Here is a 17,200-nt window from a genome sequence, read left to right on the forward strand (position 1 = left end):
GTCTTCTTTGGAGAAATGTCTGTTTAGTTCTTTGGCCCATTTTTTGATTGGGTCATTTATTTTTCTGGAGTTGAGCTGTAGGAGTTGCTTGTATATTCTCGAGATTAGTTGTTTGTCAGTTGCTTCATTTGCTATTATTTTCTCCCATTCTGAAGGCTTCCTTTTCACCTTGCTAATAGTTTCCTTTGTTGTGCAGAAGCTTTTAAGTTTAATTAGGTCCCATTTGTTTATTTTTGCTTTTGTTTCCAATATTCTGGGAGGTGGGTCATAGAGGATCCTGCTGTGATGTATGTCAGAGAGTGTTTTGCCTATGTTCTCCTCTAGGAGTTTTATAGTTTCTGGTCTTACGTTGAGATCTTTAATCCATTTTGAGTTTATTTTTGTGTATGGTGTTAGAAAGTGTTCTAGTTTCATTCTTTTACAAGTGGTTGACCAGATTTCCCAGCACCACTTGTTAAAGAGATTGTCTTTAATCCATTGTGTATTCTTGCCTCCTTTGTCAAAGATAAGGTGTCCATATGTGCATGGATTTATCTCTGGGCTTTCTATTTTGTTCCATTGATCAATATTTCTGTCTTTGTGCCAGTACCATACTGTCTTGATAACTGTGGCTTTGTAGTAGAGCCTGAAGTCAGGTAGGTTGATTCCTCCAGTTCCATTCTTCTTTCTCAAGATAGCTTTGGCTATTCGAGGTTTTTTGTTTATAATAGCCAGGACATGGAAGCAACCTAGATGTCCATCAGCAGATGAATGGATAAGAAAGCTGTGGTACATATACACAATGGAGTATTACTCAGCCATTAAAAAGAATACATTTGAGTCAGTTCTAATGAGGTGGATGAAACTGGAACCTATTATACAGAGTGAAGTAAGCCAGAAAGAAAAACACCAATACAGTATACTAACGCATATATATGGAATTTAGAAAGATGGTAACAATAACCCTGTGTACGAGACAGCAAAAGAGACACTGATGTATAGATCAGTCTTATGGACTCTGTTGGAGAGGGAGAGGGTGGGGAGAATTGGGAGAATGGCATTGAACCATGTATAATATCATGTATGAAATGAGTCGCCAGTCCAGGTTCGATGCATGATACTGGATGCTTGGGGCTGGTGCACTGGGACGACCCAGAGGGATGATATGGGGAGGGAGGAGGGAGGAGGGTTCAGGATGGGGAACACATGTATACCTGTGGCGGATTCATTTCGATATTTGGCAAAACTAATACAATATTGTAAAGTTTAAAAATAAAATAAAATTAAAAAAAAATAAAGCAATTATCCTCCAAGTAAAAAAAAATTATTTATTTATTATTGGCATATAGTTGATTCACAGTGTTGTGTTAGTTCTGGTGTACAGCAGAGTGACTCAGTTATACATATGTGTGTTCTTTTTCATATTCTTCTCCCTTATGGTTTATTACAGAATATTGAATATACTCCCCATGTTGTATAGTAGGAAGGACCTTGTTTATCCAAGATATGCTTTTAAAATGGAAAAATAATTCATAAATTTATTTTTATATTTCCAATTCAGTTTATAGATTATCAGGTTTTAAGTTTTTGAAATTTCTGCTTGTATCTCTTCTCTCTTACTCTAAACTTTTTTGTGCCAGATGATATAATCATAGTTTCTTATACCCCTTGTCCTACTGTCTGTGTCTCTATCCATTTATCTCTCTGTAACAGTTTCACAATATTGATTCCAATGATGTTATTAATATTAAGTCTGCTGAATGTGGTTTAATTTTTTTAATGTTTTTTTCCTTGCCCTTAGGATTTTATTTTATTTCTTTTCACCTTATAACAAAAGTCGTTTATTACATTTCTTGTTTGTGTTTACCAGTAGACTCTAAATTCCATGAAGGTAGAGGATTTTGTCTGTTTTCTTCATGGATACATCCCAAGCCTCAGGACAGTGCCTGACATATGGTGGGTGCTCAGTAAATACTGTTGGGTGAATTAGTGATGCCCTTAGGATTTTAAATAAAATCTTTTAAAATAAATGTCAACATCTGGTAAAGCATCTGTCTGCAATGTGGGAGACCCGGGTTCGATCTCTGGGTTGGGAAGATACCCTGAAGAAGGAAATGGCAACCCACTCCAGTATTCTTGCCTAGAAAATTCCATGGATGGAGGAGCCTGGTGGGCTACAGTCCATGGGGTCACTAAGAGTCGGACGCAACTAAGCGACCTCACTTCACTTCACACACTGAAAAGTGAGAGTGTTAGTTGCTCAGTCGTGTCTGGCTTTTTGCCACCCCATGTGTTGTAGCCCGCCAGATTCCTCTGTCCATGGAATTCTCCAGGTGAGAACAGTGGGATGGGTAGTCATTCCCTTCTCCAGAGGAACTTCCTGATCAGGGCATTGAAGCTGGGTGTCCTGCATTGCAGGCAGATACTTTACCATCTGAGCCACCAGGGAAGCCCATATACACACTACTATATATAAAATAAATAATATCAATAGATATCAATGTCAACAAGGTCCTACTGAATAGCATAGGGAATTCTACTCAATATTCTGTAATAACCTATGTGGGAAAAGAATAAAGAATAGATACATCTGTATGTATAATTGAATCACATTACTGTATACCTGGAGAAGGCAATGGCAACCCACTCCAGCACTCTTGCCTGGAAAATCCCATAGATAGAGGAGCCTGGTGGGCTGCAGTCCGTGGGGTCGCTAGGAGTCAGACACGACTGAGCAACTTCACTTTCACTTTTCACTTTCATGCATTGGAGAAGGAAATGGCAACCCACTCCAGTGTTCTTGCCTGAAGAATCCCAGGGACGGGGGAGCTTGGTGGGCTGCCGTCTATGGGGTCACACAGAGTCGGACATGACTGAAGCGACTTAGCAGCAGCATCTGTGTACCTGATACTAACATAACGTTGTAAATCAACTATACTCCAATATAAAATAAAAATTAAAAAAGCAATTTTTACCATTTAGAATTTTTTGATGTGGCAATTAGAAATTTTAAATTACACATGTGGCTCACATAATATTTCTATTGAACAGTGGCTTAGTACACTGTAAGCACTGTACAGAGTGTTAGTGATCACTGGTTTATTATGGCATATACTATACACATAATGTTTACCTTACAAAATCACATAAGGATAAAATGAAATATGTAAAGCTGTTAGCACAGTGTTAGGCACATAATAAGGGCTCAGTAAATGATACCTATCGCAGGTAAGTAGAGCAGTCATCATTTCTTGGATGACAGAACTGGAAGGCTGTGTAGGATTGCCTATGCTGAAAGTTTTGAAAATCTAGCTGTGAAGATGGGGCACAACTAATTCTCTGCACAACCAAGAACCACCGAACCACACACGATCCAAGATGTGTGGTATTATATTTAATATATTTTATATAAATGCACAGAAAAATAAAAAATATCAAATTTTAGGGATTGAAAGATAAAGGTGGAGGACTTGGTAAGAAGCCAGAACTGGAGAAGTCTGTTAAGGCCACCTTTACCTCCTCCTTTGGCTTCTTGCTTCTCCTTGGTTTTCTCCCCTTCTGTGACTTCTTTTTTCTCTTCTTTGTCTTTATCCTTCTTATCTTCTGTTTTGATTCTCTGCTTTTTTGAAGTTGGAAGAGTTCTTGCAACCGCCTTCTCCCTCCTCATCAGAGTCAGAGAACTGTTCCTTACAGGCAATTTGTTTGTTTGAGGAACCAATGAGATTTGCTTATCAGGGTCTTCTTACCCTCATCACCACTCTCTTCTGGAATGGCATCCTCAGGAATGGCCTGCCTTTGTACCCAGTACAAGCCTGCAAGAAAGGAAGGCAGTATTCAAATTCCCATGTTCTTGTCTGACCCAAACAATTTATTTTCAACATAGACATATCACCTCTATATGAGATGTCTAGCTAAAGCAAGCACCACCAACAAGAACAAGGCAATATCTCCTCTTTGGAGGTTTAAGTTTTGCCCAGAATTTTCTATACAGGGAATATTCCATATTGAAAGTCATTGCTCCCACAACAAAATCTGTGATTGCTACATGCTTGTGGATCAGGTGAACAGACCCGTTAGTATTTCCTTTGCTCTTCAATTTATATAATCCATATGTAACAATTGCTGCAAAACCCATCATTCCAATGGGACAAATGGTGCCTCTCTAGCTTTTTGGATAAGTTTAGATCCCTGATCTTCATCATATGAAAAAAGAGAAACGTCTGTGTCGCTTGACACAGTGATTGAAGAATCTTCAGCAGCTACAGGACGTTTCAGGCTCCTACTGGCTTCTATCTGACTTTTTGATGATAGCCATCCCAGGGGTAGAAACTGGCATCTCACTGTAGTTTTTTTTTTTCTCTCACTGTAGTTTTGATTTGCATTCCCCTGATGACTAATGATGCTGAGCATCTTTCCATAACTTTTTGGCCATTTGTGTCTCTTCCTGGAAAAATGTCTATTCAAGTCTTTTGTTGAGTTAAAAATTTGCCTATTTGTCTTTAATTGTTGAATTATAAGAGTTTCTTTATAAATTCTGGACTTCCCAGGTGGCTCAGTGGGTAAAGAATCTGCCTGCAATCCAGAGACACAGGAGACACGGCAGACGCAGGTTTGATCCCTGGGTTGGGAAGATCCCCTGGAAAAGGAAATGACAACCCACTCCAGTATTCTTGCCTGGAGAATTCCATGGACCGAGGAGCCTGTCGGGCTACAGTTCATGGGGTTGCAAAGAGTCAGACGTGACAAACGACTAAACACATATATTTTAGATACAAGTCTCTTATCTGATACATGATATGCTAATAATTATCTTCCATTCTGTTGTCTGTCTTTTCACTTCCCTGGTGCTGTGTTTTACAAAAATTTTTAGTTGGAGTATAGTTGCTTTACAGTATTGTGTTAGTTTCTGCTGTAGGCAAAATGAACCAGCTATATGTATACATATATATATTCTGTTTTTTTAGGATTTCCTTCCCATTTAGGTCATCACAGAGTGGTGTTCCCTGTGCTATAAGTAGTTTCTCATTAGTTATCTATTTTATGTGTAGTATCAATAATGTATATGTGTCAGTCCCAATCTCCCAACTCCTCCCATCCCACCTCTTTTCTCTTTGGTATCCATAGGTTTGCTCTCTATGTCTGTGTCTCTATTTCTGCTTTGTAAATAAGATTCTCTATACCAGTTTTTTCAGATTCTACATACGTGCATTGATATACAATATTTGTCGTTTGGTTGATGTCCAGTACATTTATTTTTCTTTGCTTGCTTTTGCTTCCATGTTTCTTTTTGAAAATATAAGCAGATGCAAACGAATGAATCTTCCACTTAGTCTTCTGCAAAATATAGTGTACTTTTCATCTCTTATGTACTTTGATCTTTCCTCCCTCCCTGCATAGTTAAATCCTTAAGATGACCCCGTATCAGTTTAGAGATAGTTCTTATTCCTTTTTCCAGCTGCAGAGTACTTCAATGTGTCATAGTTGATCCAACTAATTTCCTGTTGATGGATATTTGGATTTTTTGGTCTTTTGCTATTACAATAGTACTATGATTATAGCTTTGTGCAATGATCTTTTTTTCTCCTTCATTTTTGTTGACATTTCTTTGAGATAGAAGTGGAGTATCTGGTACAAAAGGGAAATGCATATGTAATTTTGCCAAATTCCCCTCTGGAAGGATTGTTCCACAACTAGTCATGGAAGAGAAGTTTTGTTCCTCCATACCTTATCATCAGTGTGTTTTGTTAAGTTTATAGATTTTCATTTATTTGGTATGTGATAAATGGTATTTCCCTGTGGGTTTAACATTAAAAGAAAAACTTTTAATACATTGTTTAAAGGTCACTTTCCATTTACAGTTACTACAAAATGTTGACTGTTTTCTCCACATTGTACAATACATCCTTGAGCCTATCTTTCACCCAGCCTATCTTGCAGCACTATTTATAATAGCCAGGACATGGAAGCAACCTAAATGTTCATCATCAGAAGAATGCATGAATAAGATGTAGTCCATATATATGATGGATTATCCCTCAGCCATAAAAGGAACAAAATAGTGCCATTTGCAGAAACATGGATGAACCTTGAGATTGTCATACAGAGTGACGTAAGTCAGAAAGAGAAAAACAAGTATTGTATAATATTGCTTATATGCAGAATCTAGAAAAATGGTAGACAAGAACTTATTTGAAAAGCAGAAATAGAGACACATATGTACAGAACAAACTGAGAGGATGGGATGATTAGGACACTGAGATTGACTTATATACACTACTATGTATAAACTAGATAATGACCATCCTAGATAGCATATTGAAAAGCAGAGACATTACTTTGCCAACAAAGGTCCGTCTAGTCAAGGCTCTGTCTTTTCCAGTGGTCATGTATGGATGTGAGAGTTGGACTATGAAGAAAGCTGAGCGCCGAAGAATTGATGCTTTTGAACTGTGGTGTTGGAGAAGACTCTTGAGAGTCCCTTGGACTGCAAGGAGATCCAACCAGTCCATTCTAAAGGAGATAAGTCCTGGGTGTTCTTTGGAAGGACTGATGCTAAAGCTGAAACTCCAATACTTTGGCCACCTCATGCGAAGAGTTGACTCATTAGAAAAGACTCTGATGCTGGGAGGGATTGGGGGCAGGAGGAGAAGGGGACGACAGAGGATGAGATGGCTGGATGGCATCACCGACTCGATGGACATGAGTTTGGGTGAACTCCGGGAGTTGGTGATGGACAAGGAGGCCTGGCGTGCTGCAATTCATGGGGTTGCAAAGAGTCAGACACGACTGAGTGACTGAACTGAACTGAACTGAGTTTGTTCTTTCTATCTCTGAGTCTGCTTCTTACTTGTTATATTCACTAGTTTGTTGTATTTTTTGGATTCCATATATAAGTGATAGCATATAATATTTATCTTTGTGTCTCTGACTTATTTCACTTAGCATAATACCCTCCAAGTCCGTCCATGTTGCTGCAAATGGCAAAATTTCATTCTTCTTATGGCTGAGTAGTGTTTCATTGTATATATGTACCACATCCTCTTTATCCATTCATCTGTTGATGGGCCCTTAGGTTCAATAAGTCTACAAATAATAAATGTTGGCAAGGATGTGGAGAAAAGGGAACCTTTGTACACTATTGGTGGGAATGTAAATTGGTGCAGCTGCTATAGAAAACAGTATGGAGTTTCCTCAAAAAACTAAAACTAGAATTCCCATATGACCCAACAATTTCACTTCTGGGAATATACCTGGACAAATTCTAATTCGAAAGGACACATGCACCCCTAACATTCACCAAATGTTCATAGAGGCATTATTTACAATTGCCCAGACATGGAAAGAATCTCCTTGTGGTTTTAATTTATATTTCCTTTATTGTGAAACTGGTTGAGCATCTTTTCATATATTTAAGAGCCATTTTACACCTTAGAAAAATTAATTTCTAGGAGTGAGCTTGAATGCTCTTCCCTGGCCTCCTGTCCCTATCACAGAGGCTTGTCAAGTCTGCATAAAAAATTATCTCAAATCACTTCCTTTCCTCCACCTTGCCTGACACTACCTAAATCACGCTGTCATGATCTCTTTTCTAATCTTTCTTCATACAGCAACTCTGTTAGAAATCCTGAATTGCATTTCCATTGCACTTAACATAAAATAATTGCTGAGGCTCTAAGGCCCCATACAGGCCAGCCCTGCCACTCTGTCCCCAGCTTCAGCTTGGCCACTGTCCCCCCTCGTTTACCGAGCTTCCCCCCAGCAGCCTACGTTTTGTGCACCTTGGTGCCTTTCTACTTGCTCTGCTTTTGGGAAAGCTCATAGCCCAGCTTCCTCCTGTTCATCCTCTGGTCTCAGGGAAATGGTCCTTCCTCACAGAGAACGTCAGCCTCTTTCATTGTGAATGAGGCTCACTCATAGCCACCAGCATTTTCCCCTCAGAGCGGCCATCACAGCTGTTGTGATTTGCCTGCAAAAGGGACCACATTTGTTCTGTTCACATAGTAGATGCTCAATTAAGTGCTCATCGACTGAGTGATTGCTTACAGTGTGGGGGCTACACAAGACAGTGTAGGGAGGGCTGTTGCAAAACACGAGGGAGGAAGAGAAAGTGACCCGTGTTTGGGGGTCAGAGAGCCCTCCCTACTCCCAGATTTAGAGGTCATGATTCAGAAGCAGCTGGCCATTCTGATCAGTGGGAAGTTAACTACGGAAGAGCTCATGAAAAAGCAGTTTTTCTGCTTGTGGACCTTTGCTCAACTGTCTTTTTCTTTTTTCCTGCTTTCTGAACACAGTAGTTAGCATCAGGCAGAGAAAACTCACCACCGAGTCCAGAGCTCCAGTTGCTATGGGAACCTCTCTTTGCCACTGTTAGGTAAGAGGATGTTCGAACAAGGTTTGGCTTCCCAGTGCTTCAGCCTCTGGTCATGGTTAGATTTCCCATCAAAAGATAGCTGATTGCTGTTCTATTGCTTTTCCTTTGTTGCTAACTGCTTTTGTGATGACGGGTAAGTGAAAAAAGTGGATCACGGACTTGAGAACAGAAAGAGGCTGCCCTTGCGTAGTGCCTCCACTGGGTCTGCCTTCCATTTAACCCCAGCCCCCATGCAGGTTAGTAGGGGATGGCCCAGGCCCTCTGTCATGGAGAAGACAGGAGAGAACGGGTCTGCGGGCTGCTACAGTGCACACACTCTGTCTCTGGGTGGCCTATGCTGCTGCAGACATGTGGGCCCAGAGCTTCCAGGTCTCCTGATTCTTGAGAGCAGCAGCCAAAATTTAAATATTGGCGATTACAAGGGGAGGGTGGGGTGGCGGAGGGAAAGATTGGGAGTTTGGGATTAGCAGATGCAAACTATTATATATAGAATGAATAAACAATAAGGTCTTAACTGTACAACACAGGAAACCATACTCAATATCCTTTGAAAAAAATATGAAAAAGAATATGTGTGTGTGTATATATACACACACATATATATAAATGTATAAAGAAATAAAAACCACAATGAAATATAACCTCTCATCAGCCAGAATGACTATCATCAAAAAATTCACAAACAATAAATGCTGGAAAGAGTGTGGAGAGAAGGGAACCTTTCTACACTGTTGGTGGGAATGTAAATTGGTGTAGCTCCTACTGAAACTCCAGTGCTTTGGCCACCTCATGCGAAGAGTTGACTCATTGGAAAAGACTCTGATGTTGGGAGGGATTGGGGGCAGGAGGAGAAGGGGACGACAGAAGATGAGATGACTGGATGGCATCACCGACTTGATGGACGTGAGTCTGAGTGAACTCCAGGAGTTGGTGATGGACAGGGAGGCCTGGCATGCTGCACTTCATGGGGTCGCAGAGTCGGACATGACTGAGCGACTGAACTGAACTGAACTGAACTATGGAGAACAGTATGGAGGTTCCTTAAAAAACTAAAAATAAAACTACCACAAGACCCTGCAATCCCACTGCTATGCATATATCTGGAGAAAAACATTATCTGAGAGAATATATGCACCCCAATATTCATTGAAGCACTGTTTACAATAGCCAAGGCATGGAAGCAACCTAAATGTCCATCGACAGAGGAATGGATAAAGAAAATGTGGCACATATATACTATGGAATATTACTCAGCCATTAAAAAGAATGAAATAATGCCATTTGTGGCAACATGGATGGACCTAGAGAATGTCACACTGAGTGAAGTAAGTCAGAGAAGGAAAAATATATGACATCCCTGATATGCAGGATTTAAAAAGAAATGATACAAGTGAAATTATTTACAAAACAGAAAGAGACTCACAGACTTAAAGAACAATATTACTGTTGCAGGGTAGGAGGAAGAAATGGGGGAAAGGATAGTTAGGGAGTTTGGAATGGACATGTATACACTGCTATATTTAAAATGGATAACCAACAAGGTCTTAGTGTATAGAATATGGAACTCTGCTCAATGTTATGTAGCAGCCTGGTTGGTAGGGGAGTCTGGGGGAGAATGGATACATGTATATGCATGGCTGAGTTCCTTCTCTGTTCACCTGAAACTATCACAATATTAACAGCTATGACACAATACAAAATAAAGTCTAAAAAATTAAAAAATATATATAATGTATATAGTATACACATATTGATCCTTCCCTGACCAGGGATTGAACCCATGATTCCTGCTGGGCAGGCAGATTCTTACTGTTGAGCCACCAGGGTTGGGAAGACTCCCTGGAGAAAGAAATGGCAACACACTCCAATATTCTTGCCTGGGAAATCTGATGGACAGAATAGGCTGGTAGGCTACAGTCCGTGGGGTCTCAAAAAGAGTTGGACATGATTTAGAGACTAGACAACAGTAACAAATCAACTATATTTTAATTAAAAAAGAGAGAGAGACAACTTAAAAAAAATTGGCAGCTAATTCAAAGAAACCAAGCTAACCCTGCAGGGGTAACACACAGCACTGTGTGGGCCAGCAGCGGGAAGCCACAGGCCAGCAGGACCTGCCCTTCCTGTCTCCCTGTTAGTTACAGAGATGATGCCAGTCCCTACTTCCCCATGTTCTGGATCTGCAGGAGCAGTTCCCCAGCTGTTTCAGCCTTTGTGAAGGGGCACTGTGGCCCCTGAGGAGCAGGTGGGCTTCTTACTTGAAAAGATGACTGAATGTGGTTTTATATCCTGGGAGTGTGGAGGCCACAAGGCCAGGTCTGGGAGGCAGAGGAGCTGGATGATGACTTGTCTCTGCATAAATAACAATAAAGGCTCAGTTTCAAGGTGCTAGTTGCAGAGAGGACCCTGAGAGGTAGAAACTTCTTAGAGTTTTAGAGAGGACTTTAAGGGGAGAACAGTTTGGGGGTTACATGACAGTCCACTCAGCATGATGTAATTGATTTCCAGATCCAGCATCTCTCTCCTGCACCCTCTCTGCTGGACCCTGTCTTTGGCCAGGTCTCTTCTCTATTTTCTTTCCCCACTTCCCCAGCCTCCTTGAGGTCCCTGCTGGTGGGGGGCCACTCAGCAAGACAAACTCCTGGCCACCAGCGGAGCAATAATCATCCTGGATTCCCTCTCAGAGGAGTAGAGGTGGGAGGAGGTGATGGGACACGTCTACTGGTCTCCATCTACCTTTTCACAACTACCCTGGGGTAGTATTTGTCTCCCTGAGCAAGTCTGTTTTGTCTCGAGGGCTCACAGGGTGGGCACCAGCACAGGTCTGCTCGAGGTGGTTTATTAGTCAGGGTGCTTGCTTGGAAGCCTCAGGACTAGACACCTGCTAACCTGAGCAGAAAAGGTTATTCCTGGGAAGGCCACTGAGAAACACTCAGAATTGACTCAGAAGTCAAGCTTGGACTCAGGAAAGAACTAGGCTTGAAAAATGAACACAAACAAAGGAATGTGGGTGCAGAAATTGTAGCCAAGATGACCATGTGCCAACAGCATGGGTGGCAAGCAGCTTTGGATGCTGCGTAGCCAAGAGAGGGCAGACATCTTATATTCATATTTTCTCCTTTGTACAGAGTTTTCAGCCAAAACTGTGAATTGCAAATTGGGGTCATTTGGAAATCGGTATATTGAGTGACTTAAAAAAGTACAATACTTTTCATCTAATTTTTGCTCCTGGGATTATAGCCTAAGGAAATAATTCTAAATGTGGAAAATCTTTAATTACTAAGATGTTCATTGCATTGTCAAATAGATTGTGGTATATCCATGGAATGGAAAATTATAAAGTTTATGAGGATTAATAATGAGATGGAAAATCATTTATGATATAAGGCTTCATGAAGAAACAGCATAGACCATTACATACACTCTGATCCACTCTTAATATTGCAGGTATTTCCCAGATGCCATCAGCCTGCAGGGTCAGTTGGAGACTGACCTGCAGTGCCTTCCTCCTATCTCCCAACTCATCCCTCACCAGCCTCATGGAAGGCCCCACCTCTGGTCCTGGAAAGATGCTGGCCTCAGAAATGGCCATCTTTTCTATTCATCTAGGAGGCCTGTGGTTTGAAGATTGACCTGCCAGCCCATGTTTGCTTACCTCTGACAATCTCTCCTACAACAGAAGATTTCTCCTTCCCTGTTTTCATTCCACTTCCTGGTCATCTGAGTTGGGGTAGCAACCAGTAAGCAGGATTCTCTTAGGGTGGAGAGCATCTGTCACAAGCTGGGCGGCCTGTCTAGGTCCTTCTCTGGGGCCCCCTCAATCCAGAGAGAGCAGCCCTCCCAAGAGCCTTGGTGTCTGGACAACACCCAGCTTCTCTCACCACCCTTGAGGTCATCTACTATTTCTCCACCCTTTCAATCTGCTTTCTAGGCAACCAGCAGTAGAAACTTCCCAAGGTTACCCAAATTCTTTTTGGGGGGAAGGGGAAGAAGGTGGGCCATTCTTACATATCTGAAAGAGTGAAACTTAGAGAAAGAAGACTGGCAAGTGTGTTAACAACACTGGTACTTAGATAATAAGGTTAGAGGTGCTCTTTCCTTTTGTTTTTCTGCACTTTTTCTATAATGTGCATTTATTGCTTTTATAATTGGAGAGAAGAGGTTAGTTAATTAGCCCAAGGTTGCATCAGCTGCAGATAGGTGGTTGGGTGTCAGGAACGAGGGTCGTTTCCCTGAGTTCCCAGCACAGGGATAGGGGCTTCTCAGCAATGATTTTCTTTTTTTTTTAATTTTGAGATTAAAAAAAATTGAGATATAATTGACATATAACATTGTATTACTTTTGGGCATACAACATAATGATCTAATAAGTGTATATATTCCAAAATGATTATTATAATAAGTTCAGTTAATACCTATCACCACACATAGTTACATTTGTTTTTTTCTTGTGATGAGAACTTTTAAGATCAACTCTCTTGGCAACTTTCAAATATACAATAGAGTATTGTTAACTATCATCACCAGGCTTTACATTACATCCCTAGGATTTATCTTAAAACTGGAAGTTTGTAGTTTTTGACCACCTGGGATTTTTTTTATGATATAATCTGCTACATCTCCATAAAAATAGTCTTGATCCCCATTGATTTAGGGCACTGATTCCCCAGCTTTCCTGACGTATATCTGACTCACTTTTGAGCAGTGATTCTTACTGATCCCTTTGCTTTGTTCCCATTGGGAGACAGCTGTGGGGGAGGTCCCTGTTGCTCTGGAATCAGTCTGTGTTCAGCCCACTCAAGATGTGAGGGAGAGTTTTAAGCTTTGTATTCCTTGCTATCTAGTTGAAGGTGACTATTTTATTGTATGAACTGTGGACAGGACTAGCTATATAATTTACAGGGCCCAGAGCAAAATGAAAATGGGTTTCCAGGATCCAAAATGACTAAGACTTTCAAGATGATGGTGTTAGAACATTAAACCAAGCATGGAGGCTGGAGGCAAAGGGACTTCCCTGGTGGTCCAGTGGTTAAGTCTTTGCCTTCCAATGCAGGGGGTGTGGGTTCGATCCCTCATTGGGGGCTAGGATCCCATACGCCTGGTGGCCAAAAAACCAAAACATAAAACAGAAGCAATATTGTAACAAATTCAATAAAGACTTTTAAGATGGTCCACATTAAATAAAAAAAAATCTTAAAGTAATCCAGCATGGGCCCTTCTACACTCAGGTCACACCCTCAGGAAGCTGGCCCTGCCTGTGGACACTTACACAAGACATGTGTCAGGCATGTCCAGGGAGGTCTGCAAAAGGACACTTAGAAGGTGGGGACAGAGGGAGGCCTGAGCCTGCGAGGGGACAACAGAATCGAGAGATCCCCACTCCCTGCAGAGTCTCTGTGGTGAGTCTAATACCCAAAGTCCATCCCATTTGAGTTGCTGAGAATTCAGGAGGTTCATAATGTTTTCTTTTTTTAAATGTTTTGGTACTTAAAAAGTTTATTTTATTGATTTATAATATTGTGTTATTTTCTGCTGTATGGAAAGTTGATTCAGTTAAATATAAATTTTCTTTTTCATATACTTTTCCATTAAGGTTTATCACAAGATATTGAATGTAGTTCCCTGTGTTATCCAGTAGGACCTTGTTTTTATCCATTCTCTATATAATAGTTTACATCTGCTAACCCCAAACTCTTAATCCATGTCTTCTCTGCCTTGGCAACAGGACATCTGTTCTCTATGTCTGTGAGTCTCTTTCTGTTTGGCAGGTATGTTCATTTATGTTATATTTTAGATTACACAAAAAAGTGGTGATATCTTATGGTGTTTGTCTTTCTCACTGAGTATAATAATCTCTAAGTCCATCTATGTTGCTGCAGATGGCATTATTTCACTCTTTCTTATGGTAGAGTAGTATTCCATTATATCCCCCCCCCCCCACTTCTTTATAGGAGATTCAGTTTTATTCTTTGCCACTCATGTAAATAGAATACATGACTTCTCTGGGTCTTATTTGCTCATTGATACAACAAGAGCCAAGGGACTAGCGACCACAGAGCCTCAGCCAGCTCTAGCGCTGCTCGTGCTGAGGAGTTTAGCACTTGTGTTGCCCATGGGCCAGCGGCTGTGTGGTCCCCGAGGGCCCAGAAACTTATTCCAAGATGCCCTCAAGTGAATTGAATGTGGACCAAACACGAAGCGGCGAAGAAGCTCCAGAAGAGCTTTCTCAGGGCCACATAACAACTGATGGAAGGAAGAGACTGGTGGAGACAACCCTTAACATGATTACAAATAGAATATTTGGTATGTAATTGACATTTTATATTACAACCTTCGCAGAGATTTTCTGTGAATTTCCAGCCAGAAACAATATAGGTCTGGGTCAAAAGGAAGCTGCTTCCTTGTGTCAAAGACGCGGTAAAAGGGCAGGAGGAGATGCTCAGTTTTGTGTTTGCACTGGTTCCTCAGGTGAAAAGCCTGAAAATTAATTCCAAGGTCCTGCCATGTAGTTAGTTTGTGTACGCTGATGCTCAGAACACGGTTCCGTGTGATGGTGAAGGTTCAACTGCTCATAACTCATTCTTCTGTTGAGTTCATGGGCTCCTGCGCTAATGAGCTCTTCCAGGTATTGTGGAGATGTATTCAGAGCCCAGGACGAGACGCTGGCACACGGGCAGCTAAGGGTTATGGGCATGAGACACGCTGTACCTACAAATCAAATTTATTTGGTGCTTTGATGACATTTTATGTGAAGATAAAAGAAAAAAAAACAAGCAGTGGCACGGAGGTGCATGAGACAAGTGATTTACGTGAGTAAATTTTGGAATTTTCAGGGAGCTTTTGGTTGGCTACATGAATAAGTTTATTTAACAATATTTGGAGTTTGTATAAAAGAATTTGTGTTTAAAACACTCAAAAATTTTTCCTTTTTTTGAAAACTAAGATTTTTTGTTTTTGTTGCACACATGGGCCAATAAAGGACCCCTTACAAGGGATGACTTTCTTCTTATCATCTGTGTGGGTCACTCATTCCCCCCACCCCCTCTCCTGTAACTCGTGTCCATTTGGGTTCAATAACCTAGCGCTCATATCTCTTTTCCTCAGGTATGATGTAATTCCCCTTTCACTTGTCAGTCTTGTGCTTTCCTAGGGATATACTGAGAAAGGAGCCTCATATTTGACTCTTGACCCTTATTTTCCTTTCCATCTGGTAGAAAAAGATGGGTCAAAAAAAGTGTTAGGAACAAATTCAGCCAAGTCTCTTGGTTCTGACCTCATTGCAGAAGTAAAAGATCACTAAACATAGTTTAAAATTTACGACTTGGTGGTGGAGGGGAGATAGATGTTTATCTACAATTTTTTTTTTTTTTTTTGGCTGCATCATGCAGCTCGCAGGACCTTAGTTCCCTGACCAGGGGTTGAACCTGGGCCCTGGCAGTGAAAGTGCTGAGTCCTAGCCACTGGACCACCAGGAAATTCCCTCCAAAGCATTTTTGATTGAAAGCATTTGTGAGGCAGTGGGAGACAGACTCTCACCTTTGGAAGGGAATTTTAAAAGGCTACACTCTAACCCAGTTCCCTTTTGGTCAGTCAGACCCCAGTATCTCCACTTTACCAGCAAGAAAGTGGAGACTGGCATAGGCGAGGTGATGAGCACACAGTGGCGCAGGGAGAAAGTGGGTCTCCTTTGTCAAAGGGCATGGGGCTGTGGCAGATGGACAGCCAGTATGGTGGCAACAAGATGGCCATCTCTCCCATCAAGGGGGAAGTCTGCTTCCTTTTCCCTTGCATCTGGGGTGGCCCCGTGCCTTTGATCCATGGAATGTGGTAGGTGGGACACAGTGGGACTCCTCAGCCGAGACCTTCAGAGGCCTTGCATCTTTTGTGTGGGTCGTCTTAAGATCCAGTTGTTGTGTCAAGAAGCTGAACTGAGGGAACCCACAAGATCACAAGAAATGACAAATTGTTTTAAGTCAGCAAACTGAGATAGTTTGCAGTCACAGAAAAGAGTGAAATAACGCCATTTGCAGCAACATGGATGGACCATCATGATCATAGTTAAGTAAGTCAGACAGACAAAGACAAATACCGTATATATGACTTTCATGTGAAATCTAAAATGTGACACAAATGAACTCATCTATGAAACAGAAACATACTCACAGACATAGAGAACAGACTTATGGTTGTCGAGGGGAAGGAGGGGTGGGGGAGGGATGGAGTGGGAGTTTGGTGTTAGCAGATGCAAACTATTACATACAGGATGGGTAACCAACAAGGTCTTGCGGTAGAGCACAGGGAACTGTATTCAACATCCTGTGATAAACCATAATGGAAAAAGATTTAAAAAAGAATATATATATGTGTGTGTGTGGTGGTGGTGGGGGCTTTGCTGGTAGCTCAGCAGTAGAGAATCTGCCTGCAATGCAGGAGATGCTGGAGACTTGGGTTCGACCCCTGGGTTGGGAGGATCCCCTGGAGGAGAGCATGGCAACCCACTCCAGTATTCTTGCCTGGAGAATCCCATGGGCAGATGAGTCTGGCAGGCTACAGTCCATGGAGTTGCAAAGAGTTGGACATAACTGAAGCGACTGAGCATGCCTATATATACATATATGTATGTGTGTGTGTGTATATATATATATATATATACAACTGAGTCCCTTTGCTGTACAGCAGAAATTAACACACTGTAAATCAACTATACTTCCATAAAATTAATTTTTTAAAATGGGGCAATTTGTTCTGCAGCCATTGATAACTGAAAGTCACGACCAACTATCATTTGGAAACATTTATACCTTCTTGGATTAATTCTGTAAGTAGTCTTGCTTGAAGCTTCTGCAAAGT

At 41.2% G+C, this 17,200-nt stretch overlaps 1 pseudogene; it reads right to left on the reverse strand.

Moving 5' to 3' along the window:
• Positions 1 to 3,310: 3,310 nt before the first annotated feature.
• Positions 3,311 to 17,200, reverse strand: part of LOC112578818 — a 120,859-nt pseudogene continuing 106,969 nt past the window's right edge.

The sequence above is a fragment of the Bubalus bubalis genome, chromosome 2 (genome assembly GCF_019923935.1).
Source record: "Bubalus bubalis isolate 160015118507 breed Murrah chromosome 2, NDDB_SH_1, whole genome shotgun sequence".
NCBI lineage: Eukaryota > Metazoa > Chordata > Mammalia > Artiodactyla > Bovidae > Bubalus > Bubalus bubalis.